Source organism: Bos javanicus, chromosome 14 (assembly GCF_032452875.1).
Source record: "Bos javanicus breed banteng chromosome 14, ARS-OSU_banteng_1.0, whole genome shotgun sequence".
Taxonomy (NCBI): Eukaryota; Metazoa; Chordata; class Mammalia; order Artiodactyla; family Bovidae; genus Bos; species Bos javanicus.
In genome coordinates this window covers 43261666-43270746 of record NC_083881.1, presented here as the reverse complement: position 1 = coordinate 43270746, position 9081 = coordinate 43261666, and the positions used below count along the sequence as shown (strand labels likewise).

Here is a 9081-nt window from a genome sequence, read left to right as displayed (position 1 = left end):
GCCTGATGCTTTTTACTTATGCCGGTGTACCTGTTTCTTCTCGTAATCCCCGTGCTGCCCTTAATCTAACTTCGGGGGATTGTGGCTGTACACTGAGTCTCAGTGACTCTCCTTCAGCTCTTCTGTTTGTTTCAAACATTTTGCGCCTTCTTTCCTCTTCTGTCAGCTGTCACTTTTATTGATGTCAGTGTTCTTTTCTGTGTCTAATTTAAATGCTTGTTTTACACTAGTTTGGAAGAAGGTTGAGAGAAATTTTGTAGAATTGTAGAAATGTGCACACTTTTTGTGATACCTATTTTTTTATTTGAGGCCTTTTAACTCATTATTTTCAGGACCACCTCTCTGTTTTAGATGTCAAAAATTGCTATCAGTCTATCACTGAAATGAAAGGTTTTAGAAAAAAGAGAAAACAAGAAAACAACTGATAAGATTTTAGATCAATTTTAAGAGTATCCTGATACAATTTTCCAGGCCGGAAGCATCTAAGTAAATAAGTGATGGATGAATGGTTTGATTAATTATTTCTGCTTTGAAGCCTATTAGTACTGTACTTTGTAGATTTATCTTTTAGAGAGGTATTTACACTTTCTCAATAAATTGTAAATATCTCTAAGATGGGGATTATGTTTTACACATTTTCGTGTCTTCTGTGTTCAACAGTGTCAGACACAGAGGAAATATCCCTCTGTATCTGTTTAATGTAATCTAGTTGATGCAGTGTGCACTGGATGATCTCATTTTGTCACTATAGAAAAAACTGTGACAAAATGGTCTTATTTTGTCACCACCAATGGTCTCAATGGTCACTGTAGAAAAACCTCTATCAACAGAGAAAGTTTAGATGGTCTCTAAACTCTGCCCCCCATGGTAGGAAGCAGACAGTTAGCAATGAGATTGGTACCAGTAATCTCCTGGCTTCCCTTCCACGTTGCTCTTCCCCACTCCCACCCCTCCTCTCACTGCCACCCCATGCTTTCCGAGCCACCGCTTGTTTTAGAGACTTTGAACAGAAGCTCTGAGAGGTGATGCTACATGAACAGATTTTATGTATCCATCTGAGTCTCGTTCATGTGTCCTAATAATTTTCTAGCAAAAACTGGTTGCTGGGCCCCTGTCTCCTACTTCAGCATTTTGCTGGCCTGCAGAGCAGGGACAGAGGCAGTAACTGTGTGTGTTACTTGAAAGGATGTCTCATTGTTTTATGTTAACTGGGCTCTTTTACTTCTCTGTTGGCACAAACATTAGAGTAGTCACTATATTCATTGCGACCAGGGAAGAAGTTCTTGAGCCTAAGGATGTGGGAAGTTTGAGGAGACAGAAGAGAGGAAGGCCTGAATTCCATTTTTTTGGGGGGGGAACTTTCTGGTATGTTCATGAACTGCCCGCAGGTCTGGTGCTTCACTGCCCACTGCTTTTCTGCCTCTTGGTACTTTTCCCTCCATCACTCAGAGGTATTGTTTACCCAAGTGTTGACAAGCAGCTTTTTCCTCAAGGATGCTGGAAAGATGGTTCCATTGAAGCTAATCTTTTGACTCCCTGTTCAATGGCCCCCAAAGTGAACAAAAATGCCTCTTAATCAAGTTTGTCCTCACGAAGAGATAATCTCTGCTCTTTGGTTTGAGAACCGCTCCTATGCCACCGTTCACATAATTAACAATGGCTTGTTAAACTTTTCTCTATGTCTATACACAAAACAATGTCACTCAGACATAGTGAGTAACTGCATGGTCTATACAGTAAAACTTCCATCCGTTCCATCTGTGTTTCTTCTAGCCCAAGTCCCATGGATTAAGCTGTGACATAGTAGGTGAAATATTTCTATTATTTACCTAAAAATGTAAGCAGTGGGAGCTATGAAAGAGGCCCGGCTAGACTCACTTATGACATCAGACAGGCTTCTTACATATACCCTCATGGGCAAGGTCTAGGAATTTATTCATTTATTTATCTATTAGAACTTCAGAACAGATATGTAAAACTGTCCTTTTTCTGTGTTCATCCCAAGTTGTACTTAAAACAGCAACAACAATTAAAAAAACTTTTTTAAAGCCATTATCTAAACTTTTTTGGCAGTAATATAATCTATATGCTGAAAGTTCAGCTCTATGTATCTGATCCCCCGGGGATTAGATAAAGAGAGGGCACCCTGTTTTTGTGGACTTGAAAGTGACTTTAATTATAAGTACAGAACTTCTAGATGGATATTCTGGCCCATTTGGCTTAAAAAAAAATTGCTTTGATAATGAATTGTATGAGTTATTTATATATATATATACATATGTTAGATACTCACAAGGAAACTAAAACATGGGCAGAAGACCTCAATAGACATTTTTCCGAAGAGGAAATTCAGGTAGCCAACAGGCATGTGAAAAGATGCTCAACCTCAGCAATCATCAGGGAAATGCAGATCATAACCACAGTGAGGTATCACCTTACACCTGTCAGAATGGCGATCATCAAAAAGCACACGTATAGCAAGTGTTAGCGAGGATGTGGAGAAAAGGGAGCCCTCATACGTTGGTGGTGGTGATGTACATTGGTGCAGCCACTGTGGAAAACAGTTTGGAGGTTTCTCAAAAAGCTAGAAATAGAACTACCATATGACCCAGCAATCCCACTCTGGTGTAGACATCCAAAAAAAAAAAAATTAATTCAAGAAGATCCATGCACCTCAAAGTTTATAGCAGCATTATTTACAATAGCCAAGATATGGAAGCCACCTAATTGTCCCACAACAGATGAATGGATAAAAATGTGGTTATATATGTCTACAATGGAATACTACTCAGCCATTACAAGAATGGAATTTTGCTATTTGCAGCAACATGATGGACATGGAGGACATTAAGTTAAGTGAAAGAAGTCAGAAAAGACAAAGGTTATATGATATCTCTTATATGCAGAATCTAAAAAATACAGCAAACTAGTGGATATAAGAAGAAAGGAGCAGACTCAAAGATATAGAGAACTAGTGGTTACCAGTGAGGAGCAGGGAGGGACAATACAAAGGTGGGGGAGTGGGAGGCAGACTCTACTGGGTATAAATAGACTCAAGGATGTATTAGATAATGTGCGGGATATGGCCAATGTTTTGTAATAACTGTAAATGGAGAGTAACCTTTAAAAGTATATTAAATTTTTTTTAAAAAATTAAAACATTTTCTCCAGTGGAAAAACATCAAACTTAATATTTCTGTCTCTGGCAAAGACAACACCTCCTCTTTGAATTTAAACCTATTACCCTTGTTATAGAGATATAGAAAGTACAAAAGTATACAATTCTCTATCTTAGATTTATTATCTCCATATTTCTGATATTTTCTGGTCAATTCTTTATGATACGTCACCTCTGTGGTAGATAACTTACCAGTAACCTTCGATAAGTTCTTGGCTAAAAGGCATTGAAAAGTATTATCAGTAAAAAATTGTTATTTTGTTACTGTATTTTTAGTGTATCGAGGTTACACGAAAAACCTCAATAATAGTATATATTCCCTCTTCAAGTAGTTATCTCTCAAATACAAAAGGATTCGTAAGTTGATTTGTGTCCCTCCTCATATAGCCTACTTTTATGTTCACTTTTAGTCATTTAAATGTTAATTTTTTAGGATTTATATCCTAAAATTCCAGGAGAAAATGAGCAATTTATAAAAATTACTACCTTGAATTCGGTCACTGCTAAGATTTAATTTATTCAATAGAAATTCTTCTCCTTGGCTCCTTTGGGACCTGAGTTATCTGGATATTTGTTTTTGTTGTTCAGTTGCTCAATCGTATCCTACTCTTTGTGACCTCAAGACTGCAGCACACCAGGCTTCCCTGTCCTTCACTCTCTCCCGGAGTTTGCTCAAACTCATGTCCATTGAGTTGATGATACCATCCATCCATCTCATCCTGTTTTCCCCTTCTCCTTCTGCCCTCAATCTTTCCCAGCATCAGGTTCTTTTCCAATGAGGTGGCTCTTTGCATCAGATGGCCAAAGTATTGAAGCTTCAGCTTCAGCATCAGTCCTTCCAGTGAGTATTCAGGGTTGATTTCCTTTGGGATTGACTAGTTTGATCTCCTTGATCTGAATATACAAGCACCCAAATATCTCAGAACACTTGTCTCCAAGCTGACCCACTGTAACTAAGACCTCTCAGCCTCACATTGTATAATCTCTGCCTGGAGATGCAGCATCCAACCAACCTCTTCCTCCTCACGTCTCTTATATCACTTCCTGCCTCCTCATCATTCAAGCTTCAGATGGTCTGGCTTAATTAGCCTTCTGGGTAGGCAAGACTCACCTAGGGCATTTCTGTGATAGTAGGTGCTTAAAAGAAACAGAAGCAGCAGAAAACGATAACATATTTTCCAAGTAGGTAATATATTTTCAAATTTTCTCATGGCTTGTTGGATTCCTTTCCAGTTTTTCCTGGTCTTTTCACTTTGGTTTGCACATGTTTTAATATTCTCAAAATAGCTTATCTTGTCTTTGATTTTGTAGAGAACCCAGAAGGAGAATGGCGTCTTTCTGAAAAGCCAAATAACTCTGTCATATTGTAACAAACAGAACCTTTACTTGGGAGCAAAGTATCACCATAGTTAAATGCTCTCCAGATGCTTGCTCTGCCACCAGAGTGTAAACAGATATTTTCCAGTCTGTATTTACCTCTTCAAAATGCAGCCCTTTAAAACACACTCATGGGCACACACACTTTAAAAAGCCTTAAGAGATTCTCATCTTTAACTTTGGACAATTAGTAGTATTTTTCCCCCTGTTTAGGGAGACTGAGGGGTAAGAACCTGGCCTGTCCCCCTGGAAGCTTGATCAGTTGTCTGGACTTCATGGAAACCCACCTGGACTGTGTGGTGAAGGTCCCTATTCCTGGGAGTACTCCTGCTCTCTAGAGGATTTCAGTGAGGAATACTCAACAAAGAGAAACAAGTGGAAAAGCTTTAGCATCTCAATGAGCAGAATCCAGTATGAGGAACACCTCTGACAGTGTCCGAGTTTTCTACATCCTCAGAACAAGAGCACGACACTTGAACTTTCCAGGGCTTCCCTGAAAGATAGTGTGGCCATCACAGTCCCCCTGGCACTACTGTGGAGACTGGGCTACAAGGGTGAGCCAAGCTGGTACAGCCCTGGCCTCCCCGAGCTTCATTTCAGTGACGAAACCGACAGGGTACACATACTCTCAAAAATAAATACATGAGCAGAAATTTGATAAGTTTCATAAACAAAAAGTTGTTTACATGAAACTATGAAGGTCCGTCTAGTCAAGGCTATGGTTTTTCCTGTGGTCATGTATGGATGTGAGAGTTGAACTGTGAGGAAGGCTGAGCACCAAAGAATTGATGCTTTTGAACTGTGGTGTTGGAGAAGACTCTTGAGAGTCCCTTGGACTGCAAGGAGATCCAACCAGTCCATTCTGAAGGAGATCAGCCCTGGGATTTCTTTGGAAGGAATGATGCTAAAGCTGAAACTCCAGGACTTTGGCCACCTCATGCAAAGAGTTGACTCATTGGAAAAGACTGTGATGCTGGGAGGGATTGGGGGCAGGAGGAGAAGGGGACGACAGAGGATGAGATGGCTGGATGGCATCACTGACTCGATGGACGTGAGTCTGAGTGAACTCGGGGAGTTGGTGATGGACAGGGAGGCCTGGTGTGCTGCGATTTATGGGGTCGCAAAGAGTCGGACACAACTGAGCGACTGAACTGATGACTTGGTTTAGATTGAAGAACCTCAGCAAGGAAATATGGGGGAAGCTGGGGGCAGGCACAAGTATGAAGACCTGGAATTGTGGAAGAGCTTGGCCAGATGCAAAGACTGAAGAAACATCAATGGGCAGAAGTGTCAGGATTATCATGGGCAGAGTATTTTTTCAGGAGAAAACCAATAATGATGGTTTTACAAAACTGACAATTTTGAAACTGTTTCTTTGAAGATGAATAAAAATGTGAAATTTTAACTAATGCAGTAAAATTATGACTTGGTTGTTGAAGTTGTTTAGTTGCTAAGTTGTGTCTGACTCTTTTGCAACCCCATGGACTATAGCCCACCAGGTTCCTCTGTCCATGGGATTTCCCAGGCAAGAATACTAGAGTAGATTGCAATTTCTTTCTTCAGGGGATGTCTTCTGCATTGGCAGATGTATTCTTTACTACTGAGCCACCAGGGAAGCCCACTTGGTTAGGGGTGATCCAAAAATATTTGTGTGAGCTATATTTATCAAGGATTAGGTTCAACCATATGTAAGAGAAAAGCCAACGATAGTGGCTAAAGCTATAGAGAGGTTTCTTGTTCTCAGTGACTGGTTGTTTGGTGGTTCAAGGTATCTGTGATTCTTGGTCTTTTCCTCATGGCTACAAGGTAGCTGCTTATGCTCCAGCTCGAGTCACTATCTCAATTTTCCAGGCAGTAACAGTGACTTGTGTATCAGGAAAACAAAACTTCAGAGTTCATCAGCAGACTTCACATAAATTTTATTGGTCAGAACAGTGGCATGTGACCACTCCACTTTGCCAGAGAAGATGGGACACTTTCTAAAGCTAAGTATGAAAGTTAGGTTTAGGTTCTGTAATTAGGAAAAGGGGAAAGATGGGTGTTGGATGGACAATTAGTTGTATTTGCAACTTGTAGTTTTTAAGCCTACTCTGCAGGTGAAAATGCTTTTTTCTACACCCATGAAAAATTTGTCACATGTATTTTGATGACTCCTAACAATCTGAAAGAGTCTGTTGCAGCATTAACTGGACTTCAACCAAAATGAATCTTCTTTGATGAACCATTCAATTAACATTAGTGTTTTAACACAAATTTGCTTCCCCTTAGGGTTGTGTTTTGCCCTGTTCCTAAAACTCAAGCATCAGATCAGCTTTGCTCCCTGCTATAAGCAGACAGTCTCGCGTGGGCTTCTGTAGTCTGTTTGCTGTAGGTTCGGAGTGAATGAAAACCAAGAAATAAACTTTCTGAGGTGGTTTAATCAATCCAAGATGCATGCCATTTCCATATCATCTGTTGCATTTGTATTTTAGAACTCTATAGCTTAGCTCTGCCCATCATTATTTTCTGAAATCTTTGTTTAATTTGAACACCCTTCTGGGTTGAACTGGAGGAGCCCAAGAAATGATCCGATCTGAGTGATGGAAGGTTCCAAAAGGTGTCTGGACACCGCGACTTTTATCTTCATGGTCTCATGTTGTTATTCAGCCACGGTTGGGGTAGATAGTTCTGTGTAGGTTTTGGTATATCTTGTGCTGCCAGTGCCCCTCAGCACATAATCACATGTGGTAACCAGCCTAAGGGATGACCCTTGATTATCTCCACCTTCTGGTATTCCCACTCTTGCACAGTCCTTCCCCATACTGTATCAGGATTGGTCGGTGTGGCCAACAGCACAGATTCTACTGGCTAGGTCATAGAAGACATCATAGCTTCTGCCTTACTGTCCTGGAACTTTCATACTGGGACAAGCTAGCTGCCATGCTACGAGGACACTCAAGCAGCCTTATGGAGAGACCCAGTGATGAGTAAATAAGGCCTTTTGCCAACAGCCAATGAGGAACTGCCACCAGCCGTGTGAGTGAGCCATCTTGGAAGCAGATCCCCCAGCCCTCATTAAGTCTTCTGTTGACAGAAGCCTGGGTCAGCCTCTTGACTGCAGCATCATGAGTGACCCTGAGCTAGAATTGCTTAGCTACTTCTATATGCCTGACTCACAGAAACTATGAAATAATAATTGCTTGTGCTTTAAACCTACTAACTTTGAAGGTTATCGATCAGGCAGCAGTAGCTAATATATCATATGTTTTTGCTTTCTACCCTGGAGAACCACAGATATGATGACTGTTGGCTTGGCCCAAGCATTCGCATAGATCAGGAAGTTAACACTCCGAAAGGTGATCTTTGACTGATGGGATGTGAACTAATGGACCTACTTCCTGTCTTTCAAGAGGATGATTCTGGAAGGCATTAAGTGGGTTTCTTGGGTGGTCTCTGGAAAGAATGAAGCCCTTGTTTCCCACAGTCTTGTGTTCTCTTTGTTTTCTTACTTTCTGTCTCTTACTCTCTGTCTTTTCCTTCCCAAGATCACCTCCCAAATTATCTATTTGCACACAAGCCCTGGTGTCAAGCTCTTCCTCCAGGGAAACCCAAGGTGAGACCAGGAGTGTGTGAAAAATACCACCTGCCCCCAGGGCTGTTCTAAATGAAAGCATGCACTTTTGACTTAGCGGATGAGAGCAGCAGCCTAGCCTTGCTTGCATGGATGATACAAATAAAAAGCTTATTTTATTGGAGACCTTCTTTAGCTGTCTAATGATAAACTCTTGTTTCTTATTCTTGACTTTAAAAAAAATTGAGTATTTTAGACGACATCAGCTTTGAAAATTTCCTAATTAGACGTTTATATGTCAAGGGCCCTTATAACCCCTTTGTCTTGGCATTAATGAGGAATAAAATAACTCCTGAAGCAAAAAAAAAAAAAAAAAAGTACACTGTTCACATTGCATTCCTCAGTCCTCAAAAAAAAGAGAACTCATTCTCAATAGGCATCATTGCCAAGTTCAGGCACAGTTAAGTTGCTTAGGAATTTGGTGTCCACAAAGGGAGTGCCCTCACCCTGCCAGCCTACGAGGTGGTCTGCTGGAAAAGTATTTTCCTAAGGATAAAGAATTCACACTTCTTTCACTATGGGGCAGGGAGTATCTTTCTTAATCTCTGTCCACATAGAGTCATTCTGTATGTGGCATGTTTTGGGGTAACAGTGAAAGGAATTCTTTCACCTGATCTCATTTTTTTAAACTTAATTTTTTTAAAGCCAAAACCATTTCGTATTGCGGTACAGCCAATTATCAATGTTGTGATAGTTTCAGGTGAACAGTGAAGGGACTCAGCCAGACATACACATGTGTCCATTCTCCTCCAAACTCCCCTCCCATCCAGCCTGGCACATAACACTGAGCAGAATTCCATGGGCTACACAATAGGGTTTTGTTGGTTATTAACAGTGGAAGGAGTTCTTTCAATTTCACACCAGCCATGGAGCTCCAAGGACAAAGTTGGATCTTTTAATGGATATTTTGGTCCAT

General features: G+C 40.6%; 1 long non-coding RNA gene across 1 annotated transcript; it reads left to right on the top strand.

Moving 5' to 3' along the window:
- Positions 1-2230: 2230 nt before the first annotated feature.
- On the top strand, positions 2231-8289 carry LOC133260568 (uncharacterized). The gene is made up of 2 exons (XR_009740866.1): positions 2231-7967; positions 8080-8289. It is a non-coding gene; the product is annotated as an uncharacterized LOC133260568 (long non-coding RNA).
- Positions 8290-9081: the final 792 nt, after the last annotated feature.